Source organism: Phocoena phocoena, chromosome 1 (assembly GCF_963924675.1).
Source record: "Phocoena phocoena chromosome 1, mPhoPho1.1, whole genome shotgun sequence".
NCBI lineage: Eukaryota > Metazoa > Chordata > Mammalia > Artiodactyla > Phocoenidae > Phocoena > Phocoena phocoena.
The window spans coordinates 122,916,398-122,940,076 of record NC_089219.1 but is presented as its reverse complement, the minus strand read 5'-3'; the positions used below and the strand labels follow the sequence as shown (position 1 = coordinate 122,940,076).

General features: G+C 39.9%; 2 pseudogenes; both read right to left on the bottom strand.

Annotated features, from left to right (window-relative positions):
- Positions 1-20,434, bottom strand: part of LOC136142264 (leucine-rich repeat-containing protein 37A-like) — a 36,801-nt pseudogene extending 16,367 nt beyond the window's left edge.
- A 1,986-nt stretch (positions 20,435-22,420) lies between these two features.
- LOC136142166 (leucine-rich repeat-containing protein 37A3-like) overlaps positions 22,421-23,679 on the bottom strand; it is a 41,090-nt pseudogene continuing 39,831 nt past the window's right edge.

Genomic DNA, 23,679 nt, shown 5'->3' with positions numbered 1-23,679 from the left:
GCAAAAATATCTCCAGACACTACCAAATGTCACCGGTGTGCAAAATCACCCTGGGTGAGAACCACTGCTCTATAATGATTCACTCTGATCTGTGTAATAATTCTCACACTAATCTTTGCTGGAGACAAAAAGGATTTGCTACAAAATTTTAGTAGCAATTTTCACATTTCAAAATGAGTAACAAATTAATTTTATAAAAAATTAAGCTTTATAAAATTTGCAAACATAATGAATTATAGTTGTAACTTACATAAACTGCAAAAAAGGTAGTGGTTCAAATGTACGTCTTTCGATAGACGGTATTTTATTGCAGGATAAATCTCTAGGAAAAGTAAAAGGAAAATATTGCCTCAATTAGCTACTAGATATCTAATTAGTAGGGATAACTAGTAGAAGTTAGAATGATAAGAATAAATAAGAAGCTTTGGTCTAATCTCCAAACCTTAGGAATTACTATTTGAACCTTCCAGAGCCCCTAACCCTGCCTTCACCTCTCTTAAGAGTCTCACCTTCAGGATCTTCACAAATTAAATATACAACTATAGATCAATAGATTTTGGAGGTAACCTTTTCTAAGGGCAGAAGCATTGATTAGATTCCACCTTTTGTGGTCTCATCAAATTCTAGATTATGAGCTCAAAGTTTTTATCTCTATATATCATTGTAATTTCTAATATTAAAAGGAATATTGTTATATTTACACACTCCCCAGTATAGTTCTGTTTCTCTAGGCCAATTCATTACTAGAAGAAATAAAAGATAACGTTTCACACAACTTAAAAGGAGGTTACTCCTATCATTAATATGTAATGTTAATTCAGGATTACACTTTCTATCATATTGACTTTTATTCGAAAATACCTACTCTTGACAATAGCTGACTATCATATTTCCATTGATTCCAGCTTAGTCTCTCATTTCACCTGGATGGGTATAACTGTCTTTTGACTGGTTTTTCCATCTCTACCCTCTCCTTTTCTAAGCCATCCTCCAGGCGATCACCAGATTAACTCTTTGGAAGCGGTTCTCAAATACCAGCATCACTTGTGAGCTTATTGAATATACAAATATTCAGCCTACTCTGGACCTCTTGAATTAGTACCTATGGGGCTGGAACTTGTGTTTTCACAAGCCCTCCAAGTGGTTGGTTCTGTTGCAGGCTAAAGCTTGTCCTAAAGCACTGCTGTGGTAACATGGTAGCTTGGCATGTTATCCTTGGCTTGGCCTCCAAAGCCCTAGATGATCTGGCTCTAATCCCCTCTCTTCCCACTTGTACTCTACAGGTACTCAGAGTATTTTTCCTGTGTGTTGCCTTTCTCCCACTTTCCTTTTGCAACCTTATTCTTCCCAAGATGTCTGTCATTGATACCCAATGGCCCTTCGTGCTCCCATTTAAACAGCATTGCTCTAATAACATCTTCCCTGATCAAATTTGAAGTCTTTTTTTCCCTCTTTTGTGCTCTAATACCAACTTACAGCTCTCCTTCCCCATATTCATTTCTTTCTTTAAATATAGCTCTTTTTACAACCCATTTCCTCTGAGCATAAACTCCTTCAAAGTATGGACTAGATCCTGCTTATGTGCATCATCTATCATGTTTAACGCCAACGCGTGGACATGAAGCAAACTCAAACATTTATAAAATCAGCAAATAGCTGGGGAGTGAACAGAAGGAGGGAATGACTGTTTTTTAAAAGAAGTGTAGATTTATTACTTCATGGTGCCTCCATAGCACTTTGTCATTATGGTTTGAGCTTATTATATGTTTATTTTACCTATGAGATCATGAGTTGCTAAAAGGAATCCTGTCTTACTCATCTTCATGTTTACAACACTAGGCATAGTGCGTATTAGCATATTCTTTTTTTGCTTTTTTATTGATTGGCATTTTTTTAAAGAATGAGAATACTTATGCTAACATAAAATAATCAGATTATAAAGTATTTCATAGTAGAAGTAATGAAGGGCCTAGTCCACTGAGCAGTTATCTTATTTGTTTTTCTGCAAACTGTGTTTGTAAGGTTTGGAGCCCAGATGGCAGAGAAGAGACTAATATAAAGGTGATTGCCCCTTAATGCTTGGAAGGTTTGATAATTAAAAGAACTATTTTCGGGTCATGTGAGGCTCTTTATACCCATTTCCCTTAAGCCTTTTATATTTGCAAGAAGAATCTATTTGCTAAAGAGGATCTTGGCCTAATAAGGAATAATGACATACACAGCCTTGGATGCCATGGACAAAGGACAAAAACTGAGCTTTTATAGCAAAAAACACAGTTATCTACTTATCCCCAAATAAAAAGAAATACTAGGCAAGCATTTCCTCTTTGATAAAAAAGCTGGAGAGGGAATTCCCTGGCGATCCAGGGGTTAGGACTCGGTGCTTCCACTGCTGGGGACCTGGGTTCAATCCCTGGTCAGGGAACTAAGATCCTGCAAGTCGTGTGGCATGGCCCTAAAAACAAAATAAACAAACAAACAAAAAAAACAGAAAATAAAAGGCTGGAGAGATTTTTGTTAGGGGCATTTCTGAGATGCTTATTTAGTGTGAACATTTCTAAATATACCACTTAACCATCACCTTAAACATTCTTAATATCAGTATCACAGTTTATGCATTGAAATCCTTAACAGCAGTTTGTTCTTGTGGTAACTTAATGTGTTCCTCACAGTACTGATTTTTTTTTAAGATTTTTTTTTTGATGTGGACCATTTTTAAAGTCTATACTGAATTTGTTACAATATTGCTTCTTTTTTTGGACATGAGGCATGTGAGATCTTAGCTCCCTGACGAGGGATCGAACCCACACCCCCTGCATTGGAAGGCAAAGTCTTAACCAGTAGGCCACGAGGGAAGTCCCTTTACAATACCGTTTATATAATTCATCTGCTTAAATATTTAACACTTAAATGTTAATTTAATTTAGATTAAATTATCAAAGCTATGAGTTAATGGCATTCATATTAATGTAAGTGTGCTATATTTTCTTGTCCTGCAGGTGACAATTTGAGGTTAATTTTAATTCCACTCATTTCACTAAACCAACTTTTTCAATCCTTTTCTGCAAAGACCAGATAAGTAAATATTTTAGGCTTTGCAGGCCACATACAGTCTCTGTCACATATTTTTCGTCTTTTTTCTTTTTTCTCATTTACAGCCCTTTAAAAATCACTTTTAAGTTATGGGCTGTATAAAAATGGACTGTGGGCCAGATTTGATCCATAGGTCATAAACAAAATGTAAATACAGATGGAGACTATATGAACACTTATATAACAAGGTTCATATGGGAGTCTATAATGGCTGAGACCTCATTACCACTTTTCCTCTACAACTAAAGGGTATTTTTCTATCTATACCTTGTCTATATAGTTAAAAAATTAAAAATGAATAGGAAATATTTAGTGCTAGTGATGGGCTGGGGGCCTACACAGACTCACAGAATTGTAGAATTTAATTGCTAGAAGAAATTGAAGACATTATCTCACTTGAACCCCTTAATTACTGTATAGATAATCTACTTTAGATAAGAACTCATAAATAAATATGATTAACTTACAAATATTAGAGGGGTAGCAAGTCTTCAAATGAGTTCTTATGTAATTCAGTCAAATAATTTTCACTGAGAATTCTGAAAAATGAAAGGGTTATTTCTGGATCAAAATGCAAAATAACTACAACTATATACTACATAGGACTAACTCCTATATGTGGAGGAAAGCTGGGTAATGGTGCCACCTAAACAACATAATTCTTTTTTAATTTAGGGATGGTGATTTCTGCTCTGTTTCCATTTAAACCTTCTTTTCACGTCCTCCTTTGTGTCCTCTCTCTCCATCACACATGTGCTTACACGCGCACACACACACCACGCACTCTTCCCACCAAATCATATAGTTAATGCCTACTCTCTAGAACAGGAAGTCTTGGTTAGAACCCTGCAGTTGCAGTGCTTCCCTTCCTTACTCTCTTTCCCCAAAACTTATTGGGAAGTCCCACACAGAACTGTATCAGGGCAAATGAAGCCATCTGATTTCTTACCCCATTACAAACTTTTTGAAAACTACAATCTGCATAAAATATACATAACTGTTCAATAATTCAATTGAACAACTGTTCAACTATTTAATAATTACAAAACATATGCCCAAGTAACACCATTCATGTCAGGAAAGAATCCTGCCAGCATCCCAGAAGCCCCCCGTGTGCCCTTTTCCAATCACAACGCTCTCTCTGACTTCCTAGAGGTAACAACTATCCTGACTTTAGTAATAATTTCCTTGCTTTTTAAATGTGGTTTTGCCTTTTCGCTATCAGCCATAAACAACACAGTTTAGTCTTGCTTCTTCTTGAACTTTATATGAGTGGAATCATATTATATGTATTATTTTCCACAGGGATCTTTTCATTCAACATTATTTTGTAAAATTATTTTATTTTTGCCTGTAATATGTAGTGTTGCATGTCCAACTACATGAGGATTCTGAGTATTTGAAAGTGGCTAATGTGACTAAGGAGTTGAATTTTTAATTTAATTAACTTCAATTATTTTAAAATTAAAACTGATAATGTAATTATTGGAAAATGTTTATGTTAGCAAAATTTTCATATGTGATACATTTTCGACTGTAAATCTTACGAAATCTAAATACCAATCAAGCATTTGTAATAAAATTTAGCAACCAAATTGGGATTTCAAAGAGTTAGTATGGGCAAAAAATGTAGATCCTCTCATTAGTTTTTATATTGATTACATGTAGATATGAAAATACCTTGGATATTTTAAAATACTTAGTATGAAAAAAGCATAGAATCTTATTAATAATGTATATAATGATTACATGTTAAAATGATAATATTTTGGATATAAGGGTTAAATAAAAGATATTAACATATATTTCATCTGTTTCATTTTACTTTTAAGTGGCTATCAGAAAACTTAAGATTACTTATGTGGCTTGCATTATATTTCTGATGAAGTGTATGACTTCTAGGTATGATTATACCATAGTTTACTCATTCAACTGTTGGTGTATACTGAGATTTTTTCTAGTTTTTATTTATTAAAGACAATACTGCTTTGAAACTTCTTGTATTTGTATCCTGATACATATTTGCCTGAGTCTGTCTAGGATGTAATAGGGATACAAAATTGTTTCCTAAAAAGTTGTGCTATTTCAAATTGGCAGATTGAAGCATGTCAAGTCTCCACCCCTTCAACTTCCACCAAAATCCTTAAGAATGATAGAAAAGATATAACTTAAAAATCACAACCTTAGCTCAATGTGTGGGAGCACCTCCCCTACCAGAAACGTCTCGGAGCTGCCTACAGGGTGATCAGTTGGAATAGTGTGGTAGGAGCAGCTGACAGCACACATCAACCCCACATCTTCCCTCCTTGATCAAGACAGCAAAAGGTGTTTTCTTCTAGGCAGAGCAATTGGTGTTAGAAAGTGGGCAAAGTCCCAGAACCCTGAAAGAAAGGTATGCACTCCCTGACTAGCCACAAGAAGTCACCTTCCACCTCTGCCTTATTCTCAGGGGAACCCATTGGGTGTAATAAGCCCTAACAGCTCATTTCACTTCTCTCCTTAAGCTAGGAAAGAAACGCAGTAGAATCTCAACTACAAAGATGAATTACACTCAGGAATGACCAAACAATGTGAGAAAGTCAACTCCATTAAGGACAGAGAACAAAAACAAACATAAGAGCTTATAGCCAATGAATCAGTTAACAAAGCACAAGAGGACTTAGGATAGCACAATTATTACCCTCAGACAGATGTAAGCAGATAGTGCCTCCATTAATCAACTCAAGAATATACGAATGAAAAGTGTTAGCAATAATAAAAAAAAAACTCAGTATATGAGCAGCAGAAGTGACAGTTAAAGAATAAATTAGGAAACTGAGAGATCCAGCCAAATACTTCTCCAGAATGCAGAATGAAGGGAGCAGGAACGATTTACAGTCAAGCCTGACGCCTGGGTCTGCATGAAGAATGTTAAGCCCTTTGCTTCTGCTGGTCTCACAATAAAGTCTAGTAACATGCTGCGGGGAGGAGGGCGTGGTGTTTTGCACCTGTTTCTTATATCTGATAAGCAGGAAGGAACATAACCAGTATCCCAAGAGTGGAGTGAGGGAGTGGTAGAGAGAGCCAGTACAGAAGAAACTCTATAAGATGTCAAAGGTAGGTTTCTCTTGCCTGGAAGAATCCCCTTCCTTGCAGGTAATACTAACAGTGGTACATCCTTCAGGAGCCTTGAGGATCTGAGCACAAGCTATGTTGCCTTGTGAAGCTATTTCCACTGAGATCTGCATTTAAAACGTTCTGCTTTTCACTCACAGTGTCTCTTGGTCACACATTTATATTAATTCCATCTCATAGCTTAATTCCAGCTCAAAAATTAATTCTTTACTCATAGCTTATGAGAATTAAAATATTACTACCTGGAAACTCTGCAACTCAGTTATTAAGGTGGTTCATATTATACAGAATATAGTCACACACATTTGTATAAGATCACTAAAACAAAAACACAAAAGACTTCAATTCCTACAAAGAACTCTTGGAGCCCTGAGCATGCTTCAAAGACCCAGACCTCAATTTGAAATTCACCATTTTAGAAGGAATCGCAGTGATTGTCAGAATATATGCTAGGGGGAAGGGTCAACAGATGGTAATAAGATTGATTGTTTTCTCACCTCTAAGTAGTGGTTTCATATTTTCATGGAAATGATCCAAAAAGAAAAAAAACAAGTCAATATGTCCAACGACATTTATGGTAACCCTTTCCATACCTTCAAAGGTAGGAAAAAACTCTACCTCCCCATATTGCGTAACAAAACTGTATGTATACACCATACATGATATACAAACGTCACAGGAAATGATGGTATATGAAAAAAAGCTACATAAAAGTGGAACTCATATATACTAATTATAACTTTGAACCTTGACAAGAATTCAGTAAGTACAGCAAAGAGATGATCCTCAACTGTTTATGGCACTGTCTTCTCTGACTGGCTGATGCCCATATCAGACTGGTTACAGTTTGAATATCATGGTAGGACAGGGCGTAACCAAACAGTATGTATTTCAAATTAATGGGGTTTCTTTCTCTGGAGTTGTTTGGATGATAGGATAGTAGAAATTTTTAAAATAAAAACGGTAAATTCAGCCTAGAAGTAAACTTGAGATTGAGAATGAGTTAGTCACCGAAAATTTACCCAAAAAGGAGCTTCAAATAAGCAATAACTGAATAACTGAAACAAAATACATTAATCTGTAAAATTCCAAATATTCATTTTGACTGAAGAAAAACATTTTTAAACTATGGGGAATCAGAGCTAAAGCCAGATCTAAAACTTTCTCACACCATGAAAATATCAAACCAGGCATGAAATAACATTTAGGAAAGATCCATGTCTAACTTTTGACCAGGGTTCTAGTCTAAAGCAATCTTCTGAATTTCACATTCATTCTTGATTCTGTATTACTGACAGTTATCCTTCTTTCCACCTCTGTAACTTTTAGGAAATTGAGAGGTCTCAGGGTTTCTTTGTTTCATTGATTTAACTATATCAATCAACAATATATATATATAAAATGCAAACAATAGGCATTTCTGGAACTGATCTACTCTCCTTCCCCTGCTTTCTTTCTCCACAAAGTACTTAGCAATGCTTGAAATTATATCTATTTATTATACTTATATACTTATTTCTATATATTTGCAAACCCCCTGAGAACTGGCATACTTGGTCTGTTTCATTCTTGGGCCTGTAACCCTAGCATGTAAAAGAGTTCCTGGCATATAGTAGATATTTGAAAAATATTTTTTGAATGAATTCAGAAACTGACAAGTTATCAACTATCAGATACTTTTATTTAAAACAAATTATCCATTTATCGTCACTCATGAGGATAAGTACAGGAAAAGAAATGTCTTTCTTCTCCCCTACATTTGTGACTCAAACTTTTGAGACAAGAATCCTTTGAGAATTTCATAAAAGCAATGGTTCTTTTCCCTAAAAAACTGCACTTTCTTGAACACACGCAAAAGTGTGCATGCAATTTCGACTTGTGGATCATCCTTTTAGGGCAGAGGTCTGTGAATCAAGAGGACTGAATGCTGAGTGCCAAACTTGGATGGGAAATAAAAGTACATCTCAGTTTTCACAAATCTCTAACTAAAATCAGCACTTCCTTCCATTATGAATGTAGGCAACAAACCACAGTAGATCAGCAGTATAGTTAATTTGGGCCCAACAAAAATCACAGGTCATTTCATATCACGTATATGTTGCAGATACCTTGAAATATCATTTATTCTCATCACTACCCTGGAGTTATATTATTTATTAGACCTACCACTGTATCTTGTTTTATAATGTGTTAAGAGAAGCATATTTATTACTATTTCACTAATTTTAAAAATATTCTGAAAACTATTTCAATATAGCTGGTTTCCTTTGTTTTTCTATATAGTTGGGCTTATTATACATTTTAAAACATTATCCCAAGAACATAAGCTTCTGCAGCTTGCCGAAGAGGTATACGCTGGGGAGCAGGAGGGAGGTTAAGGAATTCTGCTTTGGGGAACCACTGACCTCAAGTTAGGAACCTCTGTTTATAAGGTATAAACTTCAAGCTGACTTAGAAATCTTCAAACCTTACCAGACTCATGTTATAGTGTATCGCCTCCCAAACACATGCTTTTTAAAAATCAATTTTTAAATTTCAATTTATTTTTTAAAAATATGTAATATATATTCACATCTTAAAATTCCAAAAATATGTAGCACACAATTCAAACTTTTTCTCTTACCTCTGTCCCTCTGTCTACCACTCCCCTCCATTCCCAGAGGAAATTAAGTTATCTATTTCTTGTGCCAAATGATTTTCATTTTTCTTACAAGTTTGGGAAATAAAATCTCCAAGTTAGATACTATCATGGGAAATATAAACTACATATAATATTTAGGAAATCTGTAAATTAAAAAACATTGCCTGGTTCTAGCATTTTTTTCTTTACCAATAAGATATCAGACTAAGGAGGCATCTCTTTAAGGGTGGTCACAATACCTGTTTTTAGATTGACTGTTATGTCTTTTATTATTAATTCAGAAGTCATTTATGACTTGTCTATTCAAGTTGAACTACGGATATGACCACAGACTGTTATGAAAAATTACTTTGAATGTTTTTTTCCAAAATCACTTATGTATCTAAACTGACATTTTCTACAAATCTATTAAAAAAATAGTAACAGAAAAATGGGCAAAGGACAGACAATTCAGAGATAAAATACAAATGTACAGTAAAAATATAAAGATATTTAAGTTCACAAGTAATAAGAAAAATTCAAATTCAGATGGGCCTCCTTTTATTCACCCGTCAGATTAGCAGAAAAAAAAAAAAAGGGAGAATATCCAGTGGTGGTGGAAGGGTGTGGGGAAATGAATGTCATCACAGCATGATGACTGGAGTATAAGTTGGCACAACTTTTTTGAGGGCAATTAAAATTTTATATCTAAATAGTCTTCACCCCAACAATCTCATTTCTAGATAACTATTCTATAGAAATTAATGACCAGGCTCACAAAAATGGATGTACAAGGATATTCATTGCAGCAATGCAAGTAACAAGAAAACTGGACATAATCTAAACATCCTTCAATAGGGGCATTATTAAACTGTGATACATTCATACTATGGAATATTAGGCAAGAGTTTAAATGAACAGGGTAAAGCTCTATGTACTGGGAAGGAAAGAAATCTAAGACATATCATGAAATGAAGGAATCAAGTTGCAGGATGTTACTTATGTATAAAAAAGGTAAGAAAAACACACAAACCTATTTTGCTATCTGTAAATATGTATGTACTCAAACGTATGGAAAAGAGTCTGGAAGGATTAATACAAAACTCAAAGTAGTGGGTGGGGGATTAGGGCACAAGGAGGGTTTTCACTATATCTGTTATTTAATTGTTACATATTGAGAATACAATCATGTATTACTTGTATAATGGAAAATAAGTTTAAATTGTCTCTTACTGATTTTAAAGAGGTCCTGCCAAATTTAATTTTTAAAATAAACACAGAATTTCAATCATTAGGTTGCTTTGGGATATGGAAGGGCAAATACCTTTTCTCACAGGTATTGACGTCAAAATTCTGGACCAAGAAGGATCTTACAATGCAGTTAGCTTTTTGTATTGATATTTGGGGAGAGTATACTCACAGCTTCTAAGCCCAGCAGTATGCCTTCCATATACTTTCATCAATGTAAGAAATAAAGTTTCCTTGGAAATTTCTGTGAAGAAACACAGTTCATATCCTTTTATAGGTAGGAAGAGAATGCAGAGAATAAGGAAGAGAATAGTGGCCACCGAGTGGGAAATACTCAAATGCAGAAAAGACCAGCTTTCCAGTTCCCACAGCTTATCAGCTTATCAGTGTGCACAATTAATAAAAACATACCGTGAGGCCACTGGCACAAACAATGAAGCATCTCCTCAGAACCTGAACTTCCTATCTGTCCAATTTCTTGGATACACGCCAATTACTTTTTTTCCAAAATCACTTATGTGTCTAAAATGACTCCTACAAATGAATGAGAAAAATGGCAAACATTTATCAATATCAGCAAATAAATATAAAGAAATCCTATGCCAGGAAACATCAAGGCTTTGGCTCAGTCTACTCAGAATCTCTCCATGTGTTAGAAGGATACAGGCAATTAGAAATTATAGGGAGTAATATGAAAATATCTCTTCAACATATTGCATAGGGAAAAGCACAAGTCACTGAGCAAGGAATAAAGTTATTACCTCATTAGGGGAACAAAATACAAAGGAAAGAGATCGGAAGGAAGGACACACATCAAAACAGTAACAGGAGTTACCTTATTGGTGGTAGGGAAGGTGGGGTGCAATTTTCACATTTTATCCTATATACTTCTGTGACATTTCTTTTTTTAAACAGTGAGAATGTATCCATGAATTAGACATGTTTAAGACAAGCTGTTAAATGCCTGAGGTTCAGTTTCAACCACTAACTCAGTGGTTGACTTTGAATCTTTCGCTTTAGCTTTGCCCTCTTCCCTCAGCAACAATGTAACTATTCAGTTTATATGCACATTTTTCACAGGAGTCAGAAAGAAGTCAAAACGGATACCTGTCTGCCCATCTGCCTGAGGGACATTTTCACTCAAACAGAGCCTTCTGCTTGCTTTATACTCACCAATAAAAGATGCCTAAGACTGAACTCATCTCCCTCAAACTGACTCTGCTTCCCAACTGCTGTATTTCCACCTGTTATACCACCATCATTCTTCCCATCAACACATACGAGTTTTCTCTTTCCTGTACTACAATCCCCCAACTCTAGTCAATTACTACTTCTTACCAGTTTTTCCTCTGTAGTACTCTCAGGTTTTTCTTTCTACTTCCATCACAACCACTCTAATTCGGCCCCTTCTCACTTTACCCCTAGATTTTGCTAAAGCATTCTGTCTGGTCTCCCTGAAGCAAGCTTTCCTCTCTAGATCCCTCTACATATGAAATCTAAAATAAGCCTCTTATATTAATCATTTGTCTCTCTTGCTTGAAAACTTGCAGTGGCTCCCCATATCTTACAGCGTAATTTTCAAACACCCATTGCCGATAGCCAAGGTATTTTATAATCCTACCTTTCATTGTTGCCTAACCCAATTCTTTTCAGCCAGACTAATATATAAAATTCTGCTCAGTCCTGCAGTCACACTTTTGCCTAGATGGTACTGCCTCTTATTTTTCTGACAAATCACAGCCAATCTTTAAAGTCCCAGCTAAAGATTTAGGTTACCCATGCAGCCTTCTGTGACCTCCACACCCCTGTTATTACAGGTTCTGGTGAATTACAGCACCTATCTGTATTTCTCTTAGTACTTAATTATATATTACCTCCCTTTTAAGGCATATCCCCTTTCTTCCCACTTGTCATTGTCATGTTCTGGAGACAATGCCATATACTTCTGTGGCTCCTAAAGTACTTAGCCCTGGGTTGGGCACAAAATGGGTGCTACATATAGAAAGCCAGGGGACAAAGATGAGTTCTAGATATAACTGAGGGATGGAATAATAATAATAGCTAACACTAAAATATATGCTAGGCACTGACAGACGAGCTTTACCTATATTAACTCATCTAAATCACCCAATGAGATTGGAGTCATTGGGAGATTTAGGAGTCATAGGAGTCATCCTATGAGATGATGACTACCATAATCCCCATTTTACAGATGAGGAAATTGAGTCATAAAGCTAATAAATGACAAACCTGGGTTCAAACCCAGGTAGTCTGGCTCCAGAATCTCTACTCTTAACCACTTTGCTGTATTACCACAAATGAGATGGGGAGAGGGACAAGTTGCTGTAAAGAGGATGGAATAAAGATGGGAGAAGAGTAGATGTTAAGGAATTAAATAATGGGGTAAAAAATGGAGAAGGAAAAAATAAGGGCAATTAAAAATAAAAGACTGGAGGAGAGGGAAACATAGTAAGAAGGAGAAGGAAGATAAGGAATCATTGACAAACAAAAGGTGAAAACAGGAAGTCAGTCACTGTGGATTGGTGAGATAAGGAGGACCCAGGAATACCTGAAGAAAGGCTACCATGTCAGGCAGGATGCAGAGAACAAATGAGGAGAGGCAATTCTTACATGATGGTGAAGGTGCCGTTATAGGTGTTAGGCTCTGGCTCAGGCACTCTGTGGAGCTTCTGCTTTGGGCTGAGACCATTACATGACAGCGTCTCATTTTTGCAGGTACAGAGCTCACATATGCTGATGTTTGTGGTGGCATTCTGTTCCGGCTGCTTCTTTTCTGGGGTATATTTTACACCAGGAAGACCTGTGGAAACTGAATACTGAGTCGAAGGAAAAAGAACTGTCTCAGATGCCTTGGCTGCAGAGATATGCTAACTCACAGGTCCACAGGTGGAACTGTGACTTGAGTCAGGTTTGGTTGTGCAAGTGTCACCTCAGGGTGTTTTGGCTGGGGAGCTATAGTCTGCTGTAGGGATGTAGAATGTCCAGCCTCCATAGTGGGTTCTGGAATTGTGGTTTGCTCTAGGTCCACATGATGAACTGTGACGCTGGATGATGCTGAACACTGACCTTGATCCTTACTTCAAGTTGGAACTGTCACCTTCTGCTGGAATGGAGATTGAATTACTACATCCTGAGGTGCCTCTGGAGGCTGAGTTGTGGTCTCCTGCATGATTGGAGAAGGTACAGTCTCCATATTGCATCCTGCAGTAATGGTAAGTTGCACATCCATAGGTTGAATTGTGATTGAGTCAGGTTTGGCTGTGCAAGTGTCATCTCAGGGTGTTTTGGAGGGGAGCTGTAGTCTGCTGCCGGGCTGTAGAATGTTCAGACTCCGTAGTAGGTGCTGGAGTTTTGGTAAGCTCCAGATCCAAAGGTTTAACTGTGATACTGGGTGATGTTCGATGCTCAGCATGATCCTGATCTGGGGCTGGAACTGGCACCTCGGGATACAATGGAGACTGAGCTACAACGTCCTTAACGAGCTCTGGAGGCTGAGCTTGGGTCTGCTGCATTGCTGGAGAAGGTTCAACCTCCATACTGGATTCCAGAATTAATGTAAGTTCCAGGTCGAAAGGTTGAACTGTGACCTCAGTCAAGGTTGGATGCTGAGCCTGAACTTGCTCTGGGTTTAGAAGTGCCACCTCGGGGTATGTTGGAGGATCTATACTCTCCTGCAGGGGTGTGGAATGTTCACCTCCATAGTAGGCTCTGGAGTTGTGGTAAGCCCCTGGTCAAAAGGTTGAACTGTGACACCGGGTGACGTTGGAAGCTCGGTGTGATCCTGATCTGGTGTTGGAACGATTGGGTCCTGATATACTGGAGGATGAGCTACAAAAACCTCCTTAGGTGGTTATGGAGGCTGTGTTAAGTTATCCCACATGGATGGAGAAGGTTCATCTTCCTTAGTGGGTTCTGGCCTTATCGTCAGTTTAAGGTCCAAAGGTTGAATAGTGACCTCAGTCAAGGCTGGATGATGAGCCTGAACTTGCTCTGCATTTGGAAATGTCACCTCGGGGTATGTTGGAGGAACTGCAGTTTGCTGCATGGCTGCAGAATGTTCAGCCTCGGTTGTAGGTTCTGGAGCTCTGGGAAGTGCCAGGTGCAAAGGTTTAACCCTGACCCTGGGCAAGTTTAAATGCTGAGCTTGGTCCTGTCCTAGTGTTGGAACTGTTATCTGATAATGCACTGGAATTTGTGCTACAAACTCCTTAGGTGTTGCTGGAGGCTGAGATGGGGCCTCCTGCTCGGCTGGAGAAGGGTCTGTCTATTTAAGGGGTTCCAGAGGTAGGTCTGGGAACTCCTGCTGGACTGGAGAAGATTCCATATTCTCAGGGAGCTGTAGAAGCTGAGGAAGGGTCTCTTGAGGGACTGGAAATGGTTCCATCTTTGCAGGGAGCTCTGATGACTGAGCCTGAAGCTGCTGCTGTGTGGGAGAAGCTACCACCCATCCATAGGGGCCTCAGGAGATATATCTGAGCCCCACTATGGAACTGGAGATTGAGCTGGAGCCTCTTCCTGGATTAAAGAAAGCTCTATCCCTCCAGGGGGATCTGGAGTCTGAGTAGGGACCTCCTGCTGCACTGGAGGATGTTCAACCTCTTACTGGGCTCTAGAGTTAAGACAACTGCGAGACCCATGGGTTTAACTGTGGTATTAGGCAACACTGGATGTTCAACTTCACCTGGACCTAGAGGTGAGACTGTCACTTCATTATGTACTGAAGGTTGAGCTGCACCATCTGTAGAGGCCCCTGGAGGCTGAATTGGGTGCTGATGCTGGACTGCAGAAGGTCCAACCCACTCAGTGGGCTTTGGATGCTGAGCTGAGCTCTCCTGCTGGATTGGAGAAGGGTCAGTTTCCTCAGAAAGCTCTTCAGGTTGAGTTGGGGCTGCCTGCTGAACTGCAGAAGGTTCAACATTCTCAGAGGGGGTTGGATGCTGATCTGAAAACTCTTGCTGGACTGACAAAGGTTCCAACTGCTGAGGGGAGACCGTAGACTGAGCCAAGGTTTCTTGTTGGGGTTGAGAAGTTTCAACCTCATTAGTGAACGCTGGAGTTACGATAAGTGCAAGATCCACAGGTTTAACAGTGACATCGGGCCAATGCAGAAGCTGAGCTTGATCCTGACCTAGAGGAGAAACTGTTGTCACAGGATGCTCTGGAGAGAAAACTACAGTCCCATTAGAGAGCTCTGGAGACTGAGTTGGAGAGGATTCCACCTCACCATGGGACTCTGGATGCTGAGCTGTGGCTTCTTGCTGAGGTGGAGAAGGTACAAACTCAGGAGCCTTTGGAAGCTGATCTAGAGTCTCCTGCTGGTATAATTTCTTCTCCAGAATACTTTGGATACTGAGCTGGGGTCTCCTCTTGTACTGAAGGTTATTATGTGTACAAGCTTCTGGAGATTGGGCTGGAACCTCCTCTTGAACTGGCAAAGGTTCAACCTCCTCAGGTGGCTGTGAAGGCAGCGTGTGGGCCTCATGCTGTATTGTAGAAAATTCTGCATTAGCAAGGGCCCCTAAGGGCTGAGCTGAAGGACTGTGCTGATTTGGAGAAGGTCCCACCTCTGGAGTGGGTTATTTTCTTATGGTAAGCTCCACATCTGCATGTTTGACAGTGACACTGGATAAGTTTGAATGCTGAGCATAAGGGTGACTTGGAGGTGAACCTGTCACTTCATGATGCTCTGGAGGTTGAGCTGGCTGTTCCTTTTGAGTTGGAGAAGGTTCCACCTCCCCTGAAGAAGGCTCTGGAGGCTGATCTGGTTGCTCCTGCAGTGTTGCAGAAGGTTCTCTGTCTGCTGGAGAAACAGCTGGGATCTCCTGCTAGGTTGGAGAAGATTCTGCTTAACTGAGCTGTGGCTTTCTCTTTTGTTGCAGAAGTTTCAGCTTCTCCAAAAGACTCTGAAAGCTGAGCTGGAATGTCCTGCTGGGTTGCTGGTTTCACCTCCTCAGGAGGCTCAGTAGGCTAAGAAGGCTGAGCCAGTTGATCCTGTTCACTTGGAGAAGGCTCAGCTTCCACAAGAGGCCCTGGGGGCTGACCTGTGGGCCCCTGCTGGGTTGGAGAAGGTTCAACTTCCCCAGGAGGCTCAGAAGGCTGAGCTGGCTGCTCCTGCTCCCTTGAAGGCTCAACCTCTCCAGGAGGCTCTGGAGGCTTAGCTGAGGTCTCTTGTTGGGTTGGAGAAGATTCTGTCTGCTCAGGATGCTCAAGCGGTGGAGTCAGGTCCTCCTGCTGAGCTGTAGGAAATTCAGCTTTTGTAGTGGGCTCTGGAGTGATGTAAGTTCCAAGTTCAGAGGTTGAAGTGTAACACTGGGCAAGTTGGAATGAGCATGACGCTGAACGCCAGGTAGAGATACTACCACATCACTCACTGGAATTTCATGTAAATACTCAGTAGGAAACCCTGGAGCCTGAATTGGGGCCTCTTGATGGAGTAGAGAAGGTTCAATCTTCTCAGGGTGCTCTGGAGCCTGAGATGGGGCATGCTGCTGGATTGGCAGAGGTGCAACCGCCTCAGGGCTCTCTGGAGGCTGAGATGGGGTCTCCTGCTGGACTGGAGAGGGTTCAACCTCTTTACTGACCTGTGGAGTTATGTAAGTGCCAGATCCAGAGTTTTATCAGTGACATTGTACAAGTTTGACTGCTGAGCTTCATTTACCCCATGATGTGCTACTGGTCAAACTACAACCTCCTTAAGTGTCTCCAAAGGCCGGGCGAGGGCCTCCTGAGAACTTGAAGTTTCTAGTTCATCAGGGGCCTCTGAAGGCTGAGATGGAGACTCCTGCTGAAGTGGAGGTGGTTCTACCTGTTCAGTGGGCTCTGGATGCCGAGTCTGGGCCTCTGCCTGGGGTGAAGAAGATTCAACCTCCTCAGGGGTCTGTGGATGCTGAGCAGGGGCCTCCTGGGGAAAAGATTCAGCCTCCTCAGTGAGCTCTGGATGACGAGTTTGGGCCTTCTGCTGGGATGGAGAAATATCTCATCCTCATCAGAAGACTCCCTGTCATGTAGCTTTTGTGCCATGTTTTCCTTGTGTGTGGCGTTGAGAGGCCTATATGTATCCCTAAGCCAAAGTGGCCGCCTTCTCCCGAAAAAGCCTTCCTAGAACACAGAAATGGAAATATTAATTCTGCATCTCTCCTGCTGTCTCTGGTCACAGTACTTTATCCTCCTCAAATTTTCCTGACTCTCACCTCCCCTGAGCTTCTCTTACGCAGCAGAAATCGAAAAAAGCCCCTTGGAAGAAAACACACACAGTTTGTGTTACATGTCATTTTTCATCTGTCTCACAATGTGTTATCTCTGGGCTTATTAGGACTAAATGGGTACCTCAGTCCATAATCACAATGAGCAAAATCACAACAGACCTGGGATCTTGAAAATCGTTGCATGCATGCTGACCTTCCAGAAGTTCTCTGTGTCTGTCCAAAATGGCCCTCTAGTGTCTCTGGGGAGACCTGTGCATGTGGCTTAGCATGGAGTATAGGCAGGATTTTAAGCCCCATTCACCTTTCTTGGCCCCCTGCCACGTGCCATCATGCAGAGAAAACACTGCACAACGGCTCTTGGCAGAAACACGTTAGTTACTCTCTAGATGTGCTTCACACCAGTCCGTTTCGGACTCAGTCACACATGCAGCATTTGCTGGGGGTGTGGGTGTGGGCAGAAGGTGCTTTTATTTTCCTGGCTACTCTCTCCTATAAGTTGAACCACACCAAGTAGCACCTGAACCCAATGTGCAAAGTTATCTGTAACTCTCTGACTTTCGTACTGCAGGCAGTCACTAAGGTGACAGTGAATTGTGGAATCAGTTTAAAGGCCATGACCAGCAGGGAAACACAAAATACTCTTTCTGAATACAAATAGAAGAGAAAAACATCATAGTGCACAATAAGTTTGTTTCAGAAACTACTTATGTCCATATAGTATGTGTATACAGAACTGTGACATAAAACGAAGCTCACAGCCCAAGCACAGTGTGATCAGTAGAGAAGTCCTCAGTGGAAAGGGACAATCTTCTTTTTGATAATCACTAGCAGTATGACCATGGGGCAAGATATTTTCCCTTTCTGTTTCTCCAGTTCCTTATTATAAAAGGAAGAGATAAACTACTGTCTAAAGCTTCTCCCTGTTAAAATTCTATGAGCTTCGGATAAAGGGAATAGAGAGTAGGGGCCTGAAAAACAGTAGGATGAGAAGGGAAGTTTTCTTGCCACTTTACAGAACGGACTCATATATTCTGCCTTTCATCAGCTTTGAATGAGGCCAGCCCCTAAATCCCCAACCATGTGGCCCTCCTACCACAGAGCCTCCTAGAAGGCCTCTGGCCTGGCCTGATATCTAGGAACCAGACATCAGGCCAGCAGGAACAGGTACAAAAAAAACCTCTCCCCGTTCACCCTCTTTCCTTAAAGGACTAGTGAAAGCAGATGAACCTGTGCCAGTCTTGTTCTAACTCACGTCGGCTGGGGAGCTAATTCTGCTGATAAATAAATTAGGGTAAACAATTAGGGTAATTAAACATTCTTCCTGCCTTTGGTGAGGAAATTGAAATAGATGAGTTCTAAGTTTCCTCTAGTTGTAAAATTCTGCTTTAAAAGACCAATATGTACCTTCTGCTTCTTTTTTTCACTTCCTCTTTTGCAATTCTATGAGAATAAACCTGTTTTGAAAGAAAACATGATCATGATTATCCATTACAACTATTTCCAAATCCTTATTCATTCCTTTTTACTTTAAATCTTATCTACCCAGTGAGATGACAACTTTTTTAAGGAAAGGAAATCTACCCTGTTTAATAATCCTTTGACTCTTCCACAGTACCTAACTTAGGGTCTTGCATGAATCTGGTGATATATTTTATTGACTGTTTTAGATAACATTCAACAGATCATTCTTAACAAAAACTCTTAAAAGTAGGAAGAGAAAATAAAAGTTTCTAGCAGAAACCTAAGCATTGTTTTAAAGTCAAGAACAAGAGTAGGAGGTCCATGATTACTGCTACTATTGATCATTGTGAAGGAGGTCTCAATCAGTATGACAAGAAAAATGAAGTATTGGAAAGGAAGAGACAAACATATTTGCATAGGAAATGAGGGACCTAAAAAGACCAAAAGAATCAACCGAAATTTCATTGGAAGTAAAATGAGTAAGATGGCTCCATACAAAATCAAGAGCTCAACATATAAGCCTCAATAGCTTTCCCATATAACACAAATAACTAACTGAAAAACAGAAGACACATCCCATTTAATATATCAATAGAAATGCATAAAGTACCTAGGAATAAACTTAACCAAAAATTTGTAAGACCTATGTGATGAAAATATTAAAAATTTTCTGAACAGCATTAAGAAGATGTACTTACATGGCATGAGATACCATCCTCCTAGAAGGTTGTAAAGACATCGGTTCTCCTCACATTAACCTACAAATTCAACGCAATCCATTTATATCCAAAATAATTTTTTAAAAAAACCTGGCCAGCTGACATTTGGTCTGAATATATGTAAGAATAGTTATGAAATTTATGAAAAAGATGGTCAAAGAGTAGGACCTTGCCCTACCAGATATAACATATGTTATAGAGCAACTGGAATTAAGCAGTGTGATATTGGTACTGGTACAGGATGAGATAACTGGATCACAGAATAGAGTCCAGATGAAGAGAGTATATTAGACCAGGGAAGAAAGAATAAATCATTTAGTGAAAGATTTGAAAACAATTAGATCTTCATGTAGGAGGAAACAGTTAGATCCCCTACCTCACACGAAAAAACAAATACAACAAATTCTAGACAGATTATTAAAGTACTTGAAGAAAATATTAAAGATTATTTTTACGTCATGAGGTGACAAAGGCCTGGCTAACAAAACCCACCACACATGAGCCATGAGGAGAGGACGGGCAGATATGGTGGCTGACTGTCAACACATATCCTACTCTTCACAGCCCTTGCCCCCTTTTCCCCTGGACTGTTTGTCTTCTTCTTGTTGACTTATGAAACTCTTGGGAGTTCCCTGGTGGTCCAGTGGTTAGGCCTTGGCGCTTTCACTGCTGTGGCCCGAGGTTCAGTCCCTGGTCAGGGAACTAAGATCCCGCAAGCTGCACAGCATGGCCAAACCCCCCATGCCCAAACAACCAAACAAACAAACAACAAACTCCTTATAGTAAAGAAATACTGGCTTTCATTGAATTTCAGTGTTTCGAATCTTTCCAGTTTTTTTGTCTCTGAGGAGACAAGACAAAAGAGTGGAGTAGGGAGCACAAGCTTTGCAGTCGGGTGAAACTGGCTTCTGCTTTTGGTTTGGCCACTGGGGCCTTACATTGACCTCCTTCATCTACGAAGGAGGGATAGTAATATCAACCTTACAGGACTCTGGGCATTAAATCAGACAATATATGGAAAACTCTTCCTCATACGCTTGGCATGAATCAGTGCTAAGCTGGTGTCACAGACAAGATGGTGGAATATATCAAAGGCTCTGCTCGTGGCATCAGGCTCTGAAGGCTCTTTCCCACCATAAGATTATAAAAATATTGCTTTATTTTCTCTAATACCTTTATGTGGTCTTTCTTCACATTTATGGAAATACGTTTATTTAAGATGAAAAATGGGGATCTGCTATTATTTACCCCCCAAATAGTTAGGCAGCTATTCTATCACCATTAATTCATTTTTCTTCACTGATTCGAATGTTAAAACATGACATTTCAAATGTCTTAAGAAAACATGGGTCTATCGCTTGACTCTATGCTACTTCAGATAAATATTCGGCTGCATTATTCCTCACTGTGGAATTGACATAACGCCTCATCTCTCTTCCACTGAACAGCATTATTGGCTACCATAGGAAGAGCACTGCATGGCCCCTGTCCTCAAAGCTTATCATATAAGTGGGGAGAGGAAATAACGGTTAGGATTCCTCGCTTTCACTGCCGAGGGTACAGGTTTAATCCCTACTTGGGGAACTAAGATCCCACAGGCCAAAACAAAACAAAACAAAACGAACGCAAAACAAAAGGTTACACTACATAGAAGTTAAAAACAATAAAAAGGGTACTTTACAGAAATCGTAAAAAAGCAAAAGGCCATATGCCAGCTGGAGATGTAGAGGGCACAGTCTGGGCAATGGCCAATGACTAGCAAGCTGACCCCATGCTAGTCCCCAGCCTCCTAGGCTCAGAAATCATACTCTTCCTCACCAAGAGAGAATTCATGTCTTCCTGTTGTGGCAGTCTCACTTTATCAATATCACAGGATTGATCAAAAATCAGAATGCCAAATTATTACTGGACAATGAGAAATACATCTGTTCGACACACAGGGCATCCGTGTCTGCACAATCAGTGAATTACCTTTTGTAGATACAGGCCTCAGTGGCACACTCAAGCACAGTCACAAAATCGAAGGCTACTTGGTGAGAACAGAATTAGAAAAGGAATCAGCTGCATCGAGAATTTAATGGGAAGGCCTGAGGTAGCTGGATCCGCCCATCTCCTCAACAGGCACAGCCTGGCTAGTGGGCCTGACCCTTCAGTTATGCTGCCTAAGGTGCCATCTCTACTCTCGGGCAATGTGAGGATGGGCACTGCCCATGTTGGTCTCTCCTCACCTTTTCTTTGCTTTCACTAGTGACCAACCCTCCTGCAGATAGACACATTTCTCTTGAGAAGTTAGTACATCATGTCAGGTTTTATTCAAGTCTGATAGGCCAGGAAGCCACTGGTCCTTACACATCTCTGCTCAGCTCCGTGATGTGCTAACATTGGTGTTTCTCGCCTGGGCGGCTGCCTTTTAAAAAACTGCTTACCACTTTTGCGAGTTCTGAGGGGAAGTGACTGTTTGCTATGGTCCCTAAGAAATGTTGACAAACCTTACAGGACAAGGATCAGGAGGGCTGGAGTATTCAGGAAATGCTTTATGAAGATAACTGAACTTGAGTTGGTTTGTGAGAGATTCATAGGACTTCCACAGGCAAAACAAAATAAAGGAATTTTCGATGGGTAAAGGCATAGACAGAAGTAGGAATGGGCTTGGTGTAACTAGCGTATACTGAGGAGCTGCTTTGGCTGGAATGGGGGGCTGCCATTACAAGAGAAAAGGTCAATAAAGTAGTTTGGATTGGTAGGGTAGAATCAAGATTGTCAGCTTATTAAAGTCACTCTTTTAATGTTAGCAACTGCCTGTTGGGAAAAGTAATAAACCATTATGTAACTGAACAAAAGGTAAACAGGCTAGCTCCAGGAATAGGCTACTATAAATATGACATACTTTAGGGTAGCCTGCTGCAGGATTTTACTTGCAGTGTTTTAATGGAAGCTACCTACACAATTCCTAATACACCGGAGAAGAAAGCAGCTAAGTAAACCTAAGGAATTGAAGAGATCACACTTTTATCTTTTAGGCACATCCTTTTAGCCCTCCCAGGGTGACTGATCGCTCCATGAGTATGGAGATCCTATATCTCTCATCATTTCAGCCAACAAGTAAAGAAATCAACAGTAGAATGAGAGTGACTGGTGAGTACATCAAATCAGCATATTTTTTTTTGTGTTGACGAAATTTTACTATCATGTCAACTCTGGCCTTCTTATAAACTTCACTTGTCAAAACAGTCCAATGGCTTGTCACCATGGGTCCAATTCCATAGAGATCTCTTGGGAGTGGAGTGCCTTTAAAAATCCTGTGGAGACTTCCCTGGTGGCACAGTGGTTAAGAATTCGCCTGCCAGTGAAGGGGATGCGGGTTTGATCCCTGGTCTGGGAAGGTCCCACATGCTGCATAGCAACTAAGTCCATGAGCCACAATTCCTGAGCCCGCGCGCCTAGAGCCCGTACTCCACAAGAGTAGCCACCAAAATGAGAAGCCTGCACAACGCCATGAAGACCCAATGCACAGAAAAAACAAAGAAAAACACAAACAAACAAACAAAAATCCTGGGAATATACTTTTCAGTAAAAGAACAAAGTGTATTCAGTCCTCCTGATTAAAGAGAAGAATCAAGTAGTAGGAGGAGGAAAGGTGGCTTTGATCCTCAGTTTGCGGGTTCTGAATCTGAATTAATTATTGTCCTTACGTCAATGAGACACAGAATTGTAACCAAAATCGTCACTACTACAGTTACAGATACTGCCAAGATGAGTTTGTTGTTATAGCCATATCCTGAAACTTCTGTGTGCTAAAAAAAATAAAAAACAATTTTTTAAGAACAAGGAGATTGAAGGGATGAAAGCTATTTTTAATCCTATTCTAAATGATAGTTAACTATTCTTAAAATATTATAAAACCCAATCCTTTCAGGTGAGTAGCTTCTATAAGAACAAGCCAAATTTAATGTTATTAATCTTATCATTAGCATTTTCTTCTACAATTTATTTATCTACACATTATTTATCTTGTGTTATGCCTTTTCTCGTCTACCCTAGGAATAGTGGCACACTCTCTAAACGAGCAAAGTGGGAGATCACTGTTGTAGGCAGTTTAATGGCTGAAGAAAAGATACAGACTAGGAGTCCGTGGTATTCCTGCCTGGGCACGTTAACGGCATGTCCTAAACTGAGTGAAAGTCCAGCTCCCATGTGT